Source organism: Rattus rattus, chromosome X (genome assembly GCF_011064425.1).
Source record: "Rattus rattus isolate New Zealand chromosome X, Rrattus_CSIRO_v1, whole genome shotgun sequence".
NCBI lineage: Eukaryota > Metazoa > Chordata > Mammalia > Rodentia > Muridae > Rattus > Rattus rattus.
Window position 1 is genome coordinate 66,160,233 of NC_046172.1, and position 16,010 is coordinate 66,176,242.

At 46.1% G+C, this 16,010-nt stretch overlaps 1 protein-coding gene and 1 pseudogene across 2 annotated transcripts in view; one reads left to right on the forward strand and one right to left on the reverse strand.

Annotated features, from left to right (window-relative positions):
• Slc16a2 (solute carrier family 16 member 2) overlaps positions 1 to 16,010 on the reverse strand; it is a 128,709-nt gene that overhangs the window by 35,210 nt on the left and 77,489 nt on the right. The window lies entirely within an intron of this gene.
• LOC116888502 lies at positions 1,680 to 2,839 on the forward strand (annotated as a pseudogene). Its single transcript, XR_004386317.1, has one exon. The product of XR_004386317.1 is annotated as a dnaJ homolog subfamily B member 1-like (transcript).

A 16,010-nucleotide genomic window follows, 5' to 3' on the forward strand; every position in this document is an offset into this window, starting at 1 on the left:
ATNNGNATATATTTTTGTCACGGCTGAGGATGAAACGCAGACCTACTTACTGTATGCTACATAAGTGCTACACCACTGAGTGTTGTGGAGATGGGGGGAGTTGTTGTTCCTTTGTTTTTTTGAGTCCAGATCTTGGTATGTGTAGCCTAGGATGGCCTAGAACTATGTAGCCCATAGTAGCCTTAAAGTGGCAATTCTCAGGCCTCAGTATTCTTTTTTTTTTTTTAAAACTTCTTTTATTAAATGGACCTAACATAACCAATGAAACAGTAGTGTGTGTGTGTGTGTATATATATAGTAAACATCATCTTAAATTTCAACGAAAGAGACCATTCTGCTCCCAGAAAACTAAGCTCTGGGTACGTCAAGCCATCAACACACAAGCATGCTTTTCAAATTGGCAGTTTACATCCCTGAAGGCTGTTACAAATGTCCTATCAACAGTAAAACAGTGTGCTTGGTTACAAACTGCACCCAGCCTGTGTTTGTTGAGTGCATAGCGTACTTTCATCCTGACAGTCCCATTGATTTTATGAATTCTGGTTCAGACACAGTTGGCATAACCCATGCATAAGTACTGCTGTGGTTTTTAGTCATTTTCTATTTAAGGACCCAACATTTATTATGTTCACCAAATAACACTCGGTGTCTGTTCATCAGTTTTTATCTATACTCCTTCAAAAGCACTCCGCACAGGTCACTCACACTAACCTCCACCATTACAGTCAACCAAAGACAGTAATTCAGTACAACTCTTACACGGAAGTTGTACTTGACTCGGAGAGCGAAAGCCTGCCTCCTGGCCTACACATCTTCAAGTTCTCAACTCCTAAAACCAAACGAACAATGTTCCATTGAAGCCACCGTAGCCAGGAGTCTGGCCTTTCTGTTCACAGTCACGTTTGAGCGTAAGCAGTCTGCGGTGCATTAAGCTAACTCCCGAATCTAAGGTAAAATTCAAAACAAATGTGAGGACATGATCAGTTCTAGTCACAGACGGAAACGTCGCCATTCAGACATCTTCAAGAGGTCACTGTCACAGCAGGCTCGAGGCAGCCGTCAGTGTTGTAACTGAAGAGTGCATTTATGATCAGGAACGTGGGCCCTATGTCACAGGATTGTTCCTGCCTATCCTTCAAAGAAATCACATGCTCTTGAAGTGATAAGGCCTCAGTATTCTTAGTGCTATGATTAAGATGTTTTGTTATTACATGTGTGCCACCTTGGAACTTTCAAAGGCTCATGTGTTAGAGGCATGGCCTTTAGGATGGAGCTGTTGGGAGGTAGCAGAACCCCTAAGAGATATGGCCAGATAGGACTTCAGGTCATTGGGTTTATATTTTTGAAGGAGACAATGGAATGGTAGTCCTTTCTTCCTCTTCCCTTTCTCTTTCACTCCTGGCCACAGAATGGGTGGTCTTGCTGTTTTACCTACTACCTGCTATGAAAAGCTCTATCTTCATGTGTCCAAAATTAACAGGGCCAATCTATATGGTCAGGAAGCTCCAACTCTATGAGCCAAATTAACCCTTTTCTCCTTGGAGGTTTGTATTAGTTTTTTTTTTTTTTTAAATAGTAACAGAATGCTGACTAAAACATTCTAACGAGTTCCGCCGGACGGGTATATAGAGTCCGGCAGCAGCGGAGCCGGAGGCGGCGACAGCTGGGCGGCGGTGGCCATGGGCAAGGACTACTACCAGACGCTGGGCCTGGCCCTGGCGTCCGACAACGAGATCAAAGCGGGCCTACCATGCCGCGGTACCACCGGACAAGAACAAGGAGCCCGGCGCCCGAGAGAAGTTCAAGGAGATGCGAGGCCTATAGCGTGCTCAGCGACCAGCATAGCGCGAGATTTTCGACCCGCTATGGAAGGAAGGCCTGAAGGGTAGTGGCCCCCAGTGGCGGGAGCAGTGGTGGTGCTAATGGTACTTTCAGCTACACATTCCATGGAGACCCTCATGCTATGTTTGCTGAGTTCTTCGGTGGCAGGAATCCCTTTGATAGCTTTTTTGGGCAGCGCAACTGGGAAGAAGGCATGGACATCGATGACCCGTTCTCTAGCTTTCCGATGGGTATGGGCGGCTTCACCAATATGAACTTTGGACGTTCCCGCCCTACTCAAGAGCCCACCCGGAAGAAGCAAGATCCCCCAGTCACCCACGACCTTCGGGTCTCCCTTGAAGAAATCTACAGCGGCTGTACCAAGAAGATGAAAATCTCCCACAAGCGGCTGAACCCTGATGGAAAGAGCATTCGAAATGAAGATAAGATCCTGACCATCGAAGTGAAGAGGGGCTGGAAAGAAGGGACCAAAATCACCTTTCCCAAGGAAGGGGACCAGACCTCGAACAACATTCCAGCTGACATCGTCTTTGTTTTAAAGGACAAGCCACACAATATCTTCAAGAGAGATGGTTCTGATGTCATTTATCCAGCCAGGGTTAGCCTTCGGGAGGCTCTCTGTGGTTGCACTGTGAATGTTCCTACTCTGGACGGCAGGACCATTCCTGTTGTATTCAAAGATGTCATCAGGCCTGGTATGCGGAGGAAAGTTCCTGGAGAAGGCCTCCCCTTCCCCAAAGCACCTGAGAAACATGGAGACCTTGTTATCGAATTTGAAGTCATCTTCCCTGATAGGATCCCCATCTCATCCAGAACCATCCTGGAGCAGGTTCTTCCCATATAGCTGCCTGCATTCCTCAAGGACTGAGCCAGGGACCTTTCCAGAGCTGCAGATTTCCAGACCGTTCCACTGGTTGCATACTGCGGGAGGGCCCAGGGAGGGCTTTTGCTCTGCCGAATGTTTTCCACAGAATATATTACAATCTTTCAAAGTTGCGCACTAGACTACAGTGGTTTTTTGAGCGATAGGCAGGTGGTGGGAACAGCAGCCCTCCTGGAATGGACCCACCCTTTGCACCCCAGCTCCTGCCCAAGGGTGTGAGGCAGGCCTGCAACTAGACTCTTCCCCTCTGCTGTCCTTAGGTTCTGGCTGTCACGTGACAGTGGCCCACCATCTCGGTTGCCAGACCCTGTGCACTAATCAGTCTCCACTGTGTGAGAGGTTCTTGTTTTATTCTGTATTTGTCCCCTGCCTTGTCCTCCTCCCCAGAAGAATCCTGTCTTGTCTTGGCCATCTCAAATTGAGACCAATTCTTTAGAATTGCCAGGCCAGCATCACAAGCAATACCTGGTTGCAGGACCACAGGGCCAGCCTCCTTCCAGGTTCTGGGGCCTGGACAGCCAGGAGATCCCCTGGACCTCTGGCTCTCTTGAAATCAGATGGCTGCCTTACAGTCACAGTACTTGCTGGTTCAGAGGTAGCCCTTGGCCACACCTGGCACTTCTCAGAGGTGCAGGTGACTTTTGTGTGTGTGTGTGTGTGTGTGTGTGTGTGTGTGTAATGGACTCAACTTTCTCAAAGGATACAGTCCTTTTGAATTTTGCACAGCCCTAGATATAATCCCTTTTGATAAAAGGGCCTTTGCCTGGGGAGGGAACGGATCTGTTCTTTGGAGCTAGCCTGGTGCTCTGACCATTCGACTCATTGTAAGTTGTCACTACCAACACAAGACCAAAGTGTGTGACTTGTCATTATGCAGTGTGACAGCATTAAAGACTGATGCTAAACCTCAAAAAAAAAAAACATTCTAACAACATTATACTGCACATGACTATAAGTGGTAGAGCTGGGCTTCCAACCTGGCTCAGGCTGACGCAGAACTTCATGCTCTTGGTGCCTGTGCTGTACTCTGCAAAAGTACTTTGTCTTATGCAAAGGAAGAACTCAGGGCCAAATGGGTTGAGTGGCTTGCCAAGAACCAGTGGGCCTAATTTTGCATCTTCTGCCCCTGCCCCATATTTACTTCCCTTATTCTCAACTATATCATCCATGGTGTGCATTCCTATCCATAGGAGCTATGTTCCACCACATGTGGCCACCATGACCTTGGATCCAGCAAGGTCAGAGTTAAGTGTGTGTGTGCGTGTGTGTGTGTGTGTGTGTGTGTGTGTGTGTGTGTGTGTGTGTGTGTGTGTGTGTGATTATGAGGCTGGCTCTGTCCATGGACTAGCTAAGGTGGAAAGAACGCAAGCAGCTTACTTCAGGATCCCTGCTGTACCAGGATCAGAGAAATTCCTCGAAGTTCTTAACTTTCAAGTCTGGGCTTGCTTCACTTGTGTATCTACGCATGTGCCCACAAAGCAGCAATGAAAGCAATATGGGTCCAAAGAAACGAGACAAAAGAACCCCAGTTTACTCCCAGTCTCTTTTAAATCGGATCTGTGGAGTCCTCCTGGCAGGGGTAGAGGGAACTGCAGGCACAAGTCAGGTGGCTGAGGAGAAGGTCATGGGCTCACAGGGGTAAGATTCTTGAAAGATTATAGCTCTTGGGCAAATTGACGGAAGATAATACCAGGGTTTTAAAGGCTAGAAGCATGTTTCTGTAGAGACTCTGTGGCATTCTGGGATGGGGGTAGAATGGGGGCAATAAGGTATATATATATATCTTTAAAGTACTACAGCTTGCTTTCTGGGTGTTTTTTGACACTAGTTCTTGTTATGTAGCCCAAGGTGATTTAAATCCTTCTATCTCAGCCTCTCAAATTTTGGGATTCTGAGTGTACACAACCGTGAACAACAACATTAGGAAAAGATTTAGGCTTTTGCTTTTTATTATTGGAACAGGCTATCTCTACATAGTCCTGGCTGTCTTAGTATTCACTGTGAAGACCAAGCTGGCCTTGAACTCACAGACATCCATCTGCCTCTGCCTCTTGAGTGCTGGGATTAAAGGTGTGTGCCACTATGCCAGTTTCTAAGATTTTGATCTTTATTTAATTTTCTTTTGACTTAATTTTATTTTATGTGTATGGATGTTTTTGTTTTACGTATGTACGTTTACCACTGAGTTGCCTGGTACCCACTAAGGTCAGAAGACATAATTGGATCCTCTGGAGCTGGAGTTACAAACAATTGTGGGCTGCCATGTGGGTTCTGGGAATCAAACCTGGGTCTTCTGGAAGAGAGCATCTAATGATGTTGACCAGCTCTTGAGCTCCAGGGTTTAGATGTTCAGACACTGGCTATCCTATACAAGGTCCAAGTTGAATGTTAAAGCACTCTATGTAATGACTGTGCTTGATTTCCCTCTTCACAGTTCTGGAGGTTTAAAATATAAGGACAGGCAGGCCTCGTTGTTTTGGCTTCTGGTGATGGTCTTCTAGTTTGCATAGTCCTGAGGTGATATGAGGCATCACATAGCAAAAGCCAAGGAGTGGGCATGCTTGTCTTCTCTGATCTGTCTCTTTGTAGAGAGATACAGGGATTTAGTTGTGAGGACTCTGCCCTGATGACTTCATCTAACCCTAACCCCTTACCAAAGGTCCCACTTCTAAACACCAAAACTGGTGTCAACGATTTTTAGGAAGAAAGAACCCAGTCTAAGGACCTGTCATGGGAGCAGAAGTAAGACTGAATTCTGCAAGTGAGATTTGGAAATAATGACATTTTGAGTTCATTCAGATCAACCTAGGTTTACACATCATGAAGAGACTAAGGCTCAGGGACCTGAACACACATTCCCCAGAGTCATCAATCTTTTAGTGCCACAGTGACATATTTCTTTGCTACCACACAAAGACTTAATGCTATTAGAATGACACAGGATTCTGGTTGTAGGTGTCAGAAAGCAAGCTATGAAAGATAGCAAGGTTTAAGCCTGTACCCCAGGTAGTGCATGAAAAAGGTTCCTAAATGTTTTCTTCAGCCTTTGGAAGAGAGACAAGATTTGGGGGAACCTTTTGAAGTCACAAAGCCTGAGCCTTAGGTACTTGGGGTGCTCTACAATCCTTTTAGTGCAGTGGGCCCATGGGGTTGTCTAGCTCTCCTAGAGTGCCCACTTGGCTGGTTGGAGTAGAGCAGCAAATAATAGAAATGGTCAATCTTGTCTACGACCATACCACCTTGAATGCTTCCAATCTCATCTGATCCTGGAAGCTAAACAGGGGTGAGCCTGGTTAGTACTTGGGATAGGAGAAATGGTCAATCTTCCCAGTTCCCACTACAGGGTGTTGCTTTCTATATGGGTGGCTTTTCCCAGGAGCCAGAGTGGTGGAAATGGAGGAAGAAAACAAGCTCCAAGGCAAAGAAGCACAGAATGTAGAACACATGTTCTTTGGAAAGACTGCGCTCTAGGGCAACAAAACTCTTTCAGAAAATAAATTTTGCATAAAAGATTAACCATGCATTTGAGTTTGAGGTTCAGAAGAAAAAGAATATAGCTCTATTCTGGATGAAGTTTTGCAGCCAGTAATCAGTAATGCCAGGTTGTAGAAGAGAATGAACGGTGTGTGTGTGTGTGTGTGTGTGTGTGTGTGTGTGTGTGTGTGTGTGTGACAATTCAGAATAAGAAATGGGTGTCGGTACCTCCAGAACTACCTTCTAGTTAGAAGGAGTCTATTTAACAAATGTGGGCATCCTGGAGACCAAAGATAAGCTGCTTCAGAGCAGAGGTGGGTGCCTGCCAGATGGCCGGGCATCAGAGTACCAGGTGGCATCAAGCAGCAGCACCGAGTCTTGCTTGTGTACCCACTTACTCACGGGGGAAAGCTGCCGTCCCCTACCCCCAACTCATCCAGTCCACTGACTTCTGCTATTATCCACAGCTACCACAGAAAGCACTGTTGACTATGAGGCCTAGGAAAAGAACTCCTCTGTCCTCTCCCCCTGGGTGGTTTGCTATCTGCATTGCCTGCCAAGCCCAGGAAAATGCTATCACCGATAGGACACGATTAAAGGCTGAGCAAACTGCTCACCTTAGCCTCTCTGGTGAGACATGGGTATGGGGACACTAAAGAATGGTGTGGCAACTGAATAACAAACTAATCCAAAAGGCTACCTTCACCACTGTCTAGGCAAGTAACATAACCCCTTCACACTTTACTTTCCTACTGTGAAAAAAAAATAAAAAACCAGGAGAAATCATCACATCACAGGATGGAGGTAGAAGGCCTAGGAGTGGGAGGAACACACACACTTTATCATCTAAATCCTGCCAACTTTGAGAGGAAATTTTAATTTTAACAATTAAAACTGGATAAGAGCCCTAAGCTGGGACATCCAGTCTCTCTCTTTATACAGGTTTTTTTTTTCCTTGAAGAAACTCGGGCTTGATTTCTGCAATAGATTTCCATGGAACTTGGTACAAATGGCATCCTCTGGAGCTCATTCTGTCTATCTCCAATACAAGGTAAGTAAAATGCATGCAGAGAGTAGTCTGGGAATTACACTGGCCTTAAACCAGACCTCTTGGAGCAGGGCTGCAAATTCAGCTGCTATGGAGGCTGAGGCAGGAAGATCTTGAGTTCAAGGCTAACATGGGCAACTTAGTGAGACTCTGGCTTAAGGCAACAACAGTGTTTAGGGGAGTGCAGATACAGCTCAGGGAACTACTCCCAGCATGGGTGAGGTACTAAGTGCACTAGCAAGTAGCACACGAAAAATAAAGGAGCAACGGTTGGTAACTGTTTCAGTAAGGCTCATTACGGATGGACTTTATCCCAATGAGCTTGGCTTTTAATTACCAACGACTGAGTAATGTAAAGGTTTCCAGCCCTCGAGTACCTAGGACAGGGGCAAGAGACTGATATTCTTTGGTCCTCAGTTTGATGCAATGAGAAAGAGGAGGCTGGATGCTCACTCACAGTTCTCTGTCACTCAAGATGCTACAGAGGTGGGGCTTGTCGTATGAGAAGCTGAAACCCTAGGTCTCCAAGTTCTGAAGATGTAGTGAGACCACTGCTTTCCATGAAAGAGGGTTTTGTTTTCCTAGGGTAAGCAGCAAAATAAGGCATTGGGGTGGATGGGGAGAGGGCAGATCCATTCCCTTTAGTAAATATAGTGTCCCAACATCCAAGTATTTACAAACCAGTCTGACCAAAAAGACTCAGAGACTGAATAAATGGCACTGACCAGGCAGTTGAAAGGAGACAGTTCTTGAGGTTTTCAATGAAAGATTCAGTAAAACATCTTTTTTTTGTCACTGGGCTTAGTGAAAACTGAATCTGAAATACAAGCTTTCTATAATGCACTTGGGTAAAGGGCCCAGGGAAAGGCAAAACAGATTCAGCCCGAGCACTTGAATGTTAATTGCCAAGACTAAGGAAATCTAAATCACAGATATAGGTTTGAGGAAGAAAAATTCTGTGCCTCAGTATCAAACCACTCATTGAACTTCTGCCATATGTCCAGCATTTCATACCACTAAGGGGGGGTGGGTGGTGGTGGTGGTGGTGGTGGTATCAAGGTCACAAGCAACTTCTAGGATGAGAGTAGTCATTGGTGAGGCACCTGAGTAGTAGTATACAGAAAGCTCTAGAGTGGACCAAACAGCACAAAGCGAAGGGGAGGGGAGGAAAGGGAAGGGAAGAGGAAGGGAAGAGGAAAGAGAAGGGGAGGGGAGGTAGAGGAGAGAGGAGGAACGAAGAAGGGAGAAGAGGAGAGAGAAGATATGTTACTTCTGCTTACAAAAGCCACAGAAGCCTCAAGAGTAATGTTAGAGGGTCCAAAAGGCTCCTTCAAAAAGTGCAGACCCAAAGATGGGGATAGTCACCTTGTCCCCAAGCCCCAGAAGCAGCCCGCTTCTTACAGACACAGCAGTCTTTGAAGAACACCCACATCCGTGGCTTCTCTTGTCTGAACTGAATAGGGGACACCAACTGCTCCCCAAGGTTGATTTCCTGAGAGTTCAGAACTGACGTATCAAGAGACAGGCACATCCTGGATAGTGTCCATAGCACAGTGTTGTCTCAGAGGCTGGAGATGGGCTCTTCTGGGTTCTCACTGCCTGGTACCTTCCTTCAGCCTGGGAGAAACCGAGTTTGCATGCTCTTCACTAGCTGTGGAGTAAGCTTCAAGAAAACCCACCGAGGGCCTCTTGATCACTGTGCACTTCCCAGCAACACAGTCCCTGATGAATAAATGAAACTGCCCGAGTCAAGCTAGAGTTCCAGCTTTGGCATCTGGTATTAGTATCTGATATGTTTATGACCTGCTCTTCTCCTCCTCTCTCCCTCTCCTCCCTCCCTCCGTCCCTCTCCCTGCCTCTCTGACATGTTTTTATGTGTGTATACACGCGCATGCATGTATGTGCATGTGCCTCCGTGAGTGCACATGCTCCTTTCTCCTCTCTGGAGGCTCTTGAGGTGGGTTTCAAATGTTGTTGATTTTGAGACAGTGTCTCATGTATCCTAGGCTTTCACAAACTTGTTATGTGTTTGAAGATGACCTTGAATTCTATCCCCCTGCTTTCACCCTCCCAGGCTAATGGCAAGTAGCCAGCCTGTCCCATGATGACTCACCATCATGCTTCCTGGAGGCTGTTGTCTCCTCAAGCATGGGCTCAAGAGCAGGGAGTCTTCGAGCTGGGGAAATGTCTGTTTCCAGTGCAGGCATTTTGGGGACAATCAGCATCCTTATCAAGACACAGGACTTGGCCAGAGGAAACAAAGCCCAGAGACAGTAGGGAGCAGGCAGGAAGAGCCTCCCTGAGAGGAGGCGATTAAAACCCAGGCACTGTTTATGCACCAGGGAGTGTGTATGGTTCTTGGGCTGGGATTGTAGAAACCTCAAAGCTCATGGGGCCCTAGAGAGTCTCTGACCTCTTCATTGTAAAGATAAGGAAATAGACCCAGGGAGGGGCAGTGATCCATCCAGGGATCCAAAGAAACATACTGTCAGAGCAGAGGCCAAGATCTATTGCTTGGCCTCTTCAGCCACAGCAGGCTCCAGTCCTCCAAGCTGAGGGAGCCTCTCACCTCTAGGACAGAGCCCTGAATCTACAGTGTCTTCCTGAATGGGTAATGGTTTGCTGTGGCCCTCAGACGAAGCCAGAGGCATTTTTCCAAGATACCTAGGTCTAGATGTTGCATGGAGTCTCCTGGCCTCTTCTGAGTGTCTGATGGTTGGTCTTGCACGTAGACTGGAATTTCTCCTCAAAGATTGGCTTGTAATTGCAGTTCATCTCTTTCCCAAGGAAGACCTTCACTCAAGTAAACAGGCAGTTGGCTCCCATTCGGGGAACACCTTCCTAATGTCTCTGGATGCTCACTGCAGTGGGGACACAGGCACTTAGGAGTCAGGTCCCCAAAGTCATCAAGTTCTGGGGAGACTGGAGCACAGGTACTCAAGGACAAACACATGGCAGGAGAGAGGTAGGCCCAGCGTGAGGTCAGAGGAAAGCGAACTAACTTTGACATATGGTAGGGAAGACCCAGAGAGGCCCAGGGGTGATCAAGGTGGAGGCCTTCTTTCTCCTCTTTTCTAGGGTTTCCTTTAAAGTTGACATAAATTAACCGAACTCTAATATTCTGTCAGGGGGACATCCAGCTCTTTACCTCACGGCTCTGACTCTCAGTACTGTCTTAGAACTGAGGACCCCACATGGCTTTAAGTAGCACAAGGCAGAGCTCCCACAGGTCTCTGGAGGAGCCTGTGGACCAGTGGTTCCTGTCACTCAGTGTATTCTGGAGAAGACACTATGGGAGACTGTGTTCACTGTGGAAATTCTCCACATGTGACCACCTTGTTCTGGAACCCTATCAGACCACACAAAGCAGGCACTTCTTTTTCTTCACCCACCTCTCCTTCTTTCTTCTTAGAGGGTCCCTCTGTTATGTAGCCACGGCTCTTCTAGTGACTCCCTCTTTAGAACATGTTGGCCTTGAACTCACAGAAATCTGCCTGCCTCTGCCTCCCAAGTGGTGGGATCAAAGGTGTGTGCCACTAAACCTACCTGTGCAACCTTTTCTTGGTGTTGCTTGGGCAAGCATGCAGAATGTTCTAGTGCTGCCTACTGAACAAAACACAGGAGCACATTTCATGACATCGACGAGCCATGAGGCATTTGACATTCAGGATTTGAGGCTATGATAGGATAGCACTCATCCTAGGCCTCATCATGACAGCGGGGCCCAGTGACAAGAGTTCTTGTCCTTCTGGATTGCATCCTGAAATCCCTAGAGATCCACTGCTGAGATGGATGTCTGGGAGCTGACCATCTCTAAGGCTGGGCGATGTGTACAGGAGAGCTTACCACCACATTCTTGTCATCAGGTTTACTGGTTTCTGTAACGGTTGGGTTTACATGTGGAATAAAGAAAGTTCTCAAGGAAGGTGTCTACCAAAGTGTTGTTTGCCTGGTCACTTTAGGAAGGCATTTGGTGCGTCGAATAACCTCCACAGAGGTGGCGGGAGCCTTCTATGTGTCTCTGTGCACTAGCAGCTCCGTGGCTGTGCAGGCAGTAGCTTGTGCCTGGAGACAGCTAGCATGCCCCTCACTTCAGCCTTCTCATTCTGGAAGCAGCCATGCTGTCCCTCTCAGCCCGTGGAGGCAGATTTATGTGCTGGACAATAGAAGGGAGAGGCCAAAGCCCATTCCTTGGGAGAAGTGGAGGGAAAGAAGCAAGAAAGTCACTCAGAGGCAGGAATAAGCTTCTGAGTTGAACCTGGGGGAAGAGATGGTTGTGGGTCTCCTGATATAAGTTCCTGTGCCTCCTTTTCTGTAGTTACTACCAGAACCCTTTCCACTCCTTGGGGAGTCATCGACTGCTGTTTCTGTGGGAACTTTGGGAAAATATCCATTATCACACACAGAGTCAAATTCTGGAAAGGCTTCTCCTAATGCTCCTGAACTCCTAACTATTTCAAAGATTCTGGGAAAGTTGACCAAGTAGTAATTCTCCCTAGGTTATCCCCTATGCTGGTACCATCTCATAAGCCAGGAGGCTTCTTCATGTGTGGGCAATCATTTCTTTTATTGTTTAGGAAAGCAAAATTCCCATGGCCTAGCAGTCTCAAGGAGGCTAACTATCTCAGGGATCCTGTGTTGTGGCACTGACCCAGATTTAGCTGTGTGAACCTAGGCTGCTCCAGAAAACCAGCTGGCTTATCTGTAGTAGTGATTTTTTTCTCTTGTAGTTCCTGTCTCACTTTTTATTCCCAATGCTCTCACCCAGAGTTACAGGGTCAACTCCCACCTGTAACGTCACAATGCAAGAACTACACAGCTACTGACTTCTGTCTCTCTCAGTGAAAGTTTTTCACAGCTAGGCCCAATCTGTTGTCATTATGATTTGCTTCTCATTGTCTCGGGCAATTTGATTCACAGGGCCTCCTGGTTGGCACTCTGATGGTGAGTGAGGTCATTCAGCTGTCCCAGCAATCAGCCTTTCAAGATTCAGCAAGTGGAGAGAGGAAGGGTATAATGGCTTAAAAACAAAAGCACCGGAGAAGGAGCATTCGATAGCTGAGCAAGAGCAGGGCCCAGACAGCCCCCTCTTTCTGCAGCATCCTTGTGGCTCCTGGTTGCTAGGAGCAGGCGCTTTTGTTGCTAAGCAACGGGAGCCTGGTGGATTAAAATCAATTTCCTGAGCTAACTGAAAGGGGGAGGGAGAGAAGATGGAATGCAGATGCCTTGGGGAAGATCTTTGCTGCCTGCTGAAAGATGAGGAAGGTGACTGTGCACCAAGCAAGCACCAGTACAGAGGCCTAGAGAGATGCTGGCAATTAAGGTGCTGATTAGAGCACTAATGAGTGCTACCACTGCTCCTCTGGGAATCGCTAGGGAAGGCCACCACTCCCTCAGGTATTTAGGATCTGATTGGTCCAGCCTGGACTGGGCATAGTTTTTCTTATAAAGGAGAGATTGGAGCTATCAAGGGCCTATGTGTTCTCAAGAGTCCTGGAGTTAAAGTTCAGGTGAATAGCAGCAACCTTTGGGTCAATAATCTCCTGTCCTTTGCCTAGATAATAACCCCAGTGGTGGGAGTGGAGAGATGGTTTGCTAGTTCAGAGCACTTGTTGCTCTTGCAGAGAACCTGACTTTGGTTCCCAGTATTTGAGTCATGGATCTCAACCATTTTAGGGCATCCTGAATCCTCTTTTGACTTCTGTAGGCACCAGGCATGCATGTGGCACAAGAACATACATTTAGGCAAAACACATAAAAACAAACAAACAAACAAACAACAACAACAACAACAACAACAACATCCATCTTAAATCAAATGTCAGTCAAGATGGGATGCTCCTTTCCTCATTAAGGACACCTTCGTGATCCTTCCACATAGGAAACACTTTGTCCTCTGGACCCTGTTAGTGTTCCTGTGGCTACTTCCTGCGAGATTTAAGTGAGTTATTCCAATCCATCTCTCTGTAGAGGTCTATAGCCCTCTCTTCTGTAAATTCCATACTTTATTCTTAGTTATTTTTTAGGGGGCAGACTAGGGTTAGAGAATATGAGGAGGTGGACTTCATTGTTGTATTTTAATTCTCTACTTCCTACTTTGTCTTTAGTCTTACAGGATGAGCCACCAGTACAGACCCATTGGCAATAGTCAGCATCCAATTACTACTTCTAGGCTTCTCCTATTGTCCTGCTTAGGTGAGGACTTCTTGGCCTATGCCAAAGGTATGGAACATAGAGAAAAATAAGTGCATGAACCTTACAAATTTACAATTGGAGTTTCAGTTGCAGAATTAGACAGTTGAAAAGCTAGAGACTCCTACAGAATCAAATCTGTCTGCTGAAGTGTAGTCTAAATTAACTGCTTAATGAGCCTGGACGTGTAGCTCAGTTAGTGGAGTGTTTTTCTAGCATGTACAAGGTCCTCGGTCTGACTTCCTTACTGGATAAAGTAGGCATGGAGGTGTATGCTTGTAATTCCAGCACTGGGGACGCAGAGGCTGGATGAGTAGAAATTCAAGGTCATCTTTAGCTGTATAGTGAGTCTGAGACCCTGACTGGGAAAAAAGAAATCACCCAAGCTCTCCGGAAACTATTGCAATTGCCCACAGCAAGACTGTAGTAAATCTTGGTAAGGATTACAATAGTCTGTGGTACTTGTGCCCTCATCTGCTCCCATCCAACTTAATACTCACTAGATTAATTTTGAAAGAGGGAATCTCAAGTGAGAAAATGCCCCTGCTACATTGGCCTATGGGCAAGCCTGTGATGCATTTTCTTGATAGATGATTGATGAATGATGAGAGAGGGGTCAGCTCACTGTGGGTGGTGTTGCCCTAAGTAGTCAGGCTGAACAAGCCAGTAAGCAGCACTCTTCCATCAAGCTCCTGCCTCCAGCTTTCTACCTAGAGTTCTCGCTCTGACTTCCCTCAGTGATGGACTGTGATATGGAACTGTAAGGTGAAACACACCCTTTCTTCCCCAATTTGCTTTTTGTTATGGTTTTAATCATAGCAAGTGACACCTATCTACAATACACCCCTAATCTCCTGTTCAGTATCCATGGTATTTTATTCTGGAGTTGGGTAGGGTCCGTAAGCAACGTGGTGTTTCCTTGTCTTGTATCTCTTGCTACAGGGTGGCAGTTTGACCCAGAAGGGATAGACTGCTAGAATTTATCATCCCCATAAGCTTTTTCTCTCTCAGGCTTTATTCTACTTCCGGGAAATGGACATGATGGGCCAGGGAGTTCTTTTTCCTTTAAGCTCACATTAGCAAGGGTGGGGCTCTCTACTGGGCAGAATGACAGGCCAGTAGGTAACACTGTGTTCAGATCTTCTCTACTCCAGATCATCCACAGGGAGAGGGTTCGATGCCAAGAGAGAAATGAGGAAGAAAATGGTGGCTTCCCATTCTTGTGCAGCAAGCAGCCTGCTCACAAAGCAAGGATCACTCTGTTTTCTCTGCTTTTGGATCTAATGTACCAGAGCAGGTTCTGTCCAGGAAGAGATACCAGCTTTAAGATTAGACAGTTCCTGGGTTAATGGATCCAGGTTGGTGGTACAGCATTTGCCTAACATCTTCAAGGCTCTGGGACTGACCTCTAGTGCCGTTGGTAGGGAACAAAGAACAGAAAGCATTAGCAGCTATCTAAAAGAAAAATGGTGAGATTTATTGCCTAAGGGATTTATCAGAATCAGCCCTCATTGTTGAATAATTAAGAGGACTGGGAGTACTATGACTCTAATAGCAATTACAGAATGCTTAGACAAGATACAAGTTTAATAGAAAGAATCAGAGCAAAAGCTAAGAAAAAAACCTTCTTATGATCTGAATAAGCCTCAGAGACGGTTGAAACTCTGCCCTTGTAATGGCCCCGACTTTAATTGGGTGAGATTGTAGGATAATTTATACTCCAGGGCATTGTTAAAAATGCAATGGTGGAATTATGAAGCAATTAGTACAAGTTAATAGGTGGGTGTGATAGCACTGGAGATAGATTATCCAGGAGCTAAAAAGGAATCAGAGGAAACGAGGCAGAACTGCACTAAGATCTCAGTAATGCGTGGTGGCAGAAGTGCGAGCAAGGACAACATGAAGGCTGTACAATGAAGGGAAGTAGACTTTTCTGTACTCATGCAGCAAAATCAGTATTAACATCAATAGTTGCTACAATATATTTGAAATACCCAGTTTTTAAAAATATTTATGAGACACGCAAAGAAACAGGAAACTGGCAGATAAACAGGAAAAAAGGAAGCAACAGTATCTCGAGGGGGCAGATCGTCAACATAGAAGACAAAGCCGCTGTTGTAAACAGTTTTTAAGAACTAAAGAAAACTATGCCTAAAGAGCCACAGGGTGTATGATGACAATGTTATGCCAAAACAGACCTTAATAAAGAAATGCAAGATAGAAAAAACAACCAATTAATAGCGAAGACTACACACTGAAACAAAAACCACTTTGGCTGAGGGGGGCTCAACAGCCATTTGAGGCAAAGGGAGAAACTCAGCAAACTGTCAGCTAGAAAGTGGCCAGAGCTCAGAGTGAATGTGGGGCACTGTGAGCAGACACGCACATCCAATGGAATTCTGGAAAGACGAGGGAGATGGAGAGAAGACAATCAATAAACAGTAAAGATGCCCCAAATTTTAAAGACAGACAGTAATCTACATAGGTAAGAAGTTGTATACATAAGAAATCGAGCAAACCCAGAAAGAGTCATGGTGGAAACACCACAGAGAGATGAGCGCTAATAAATAG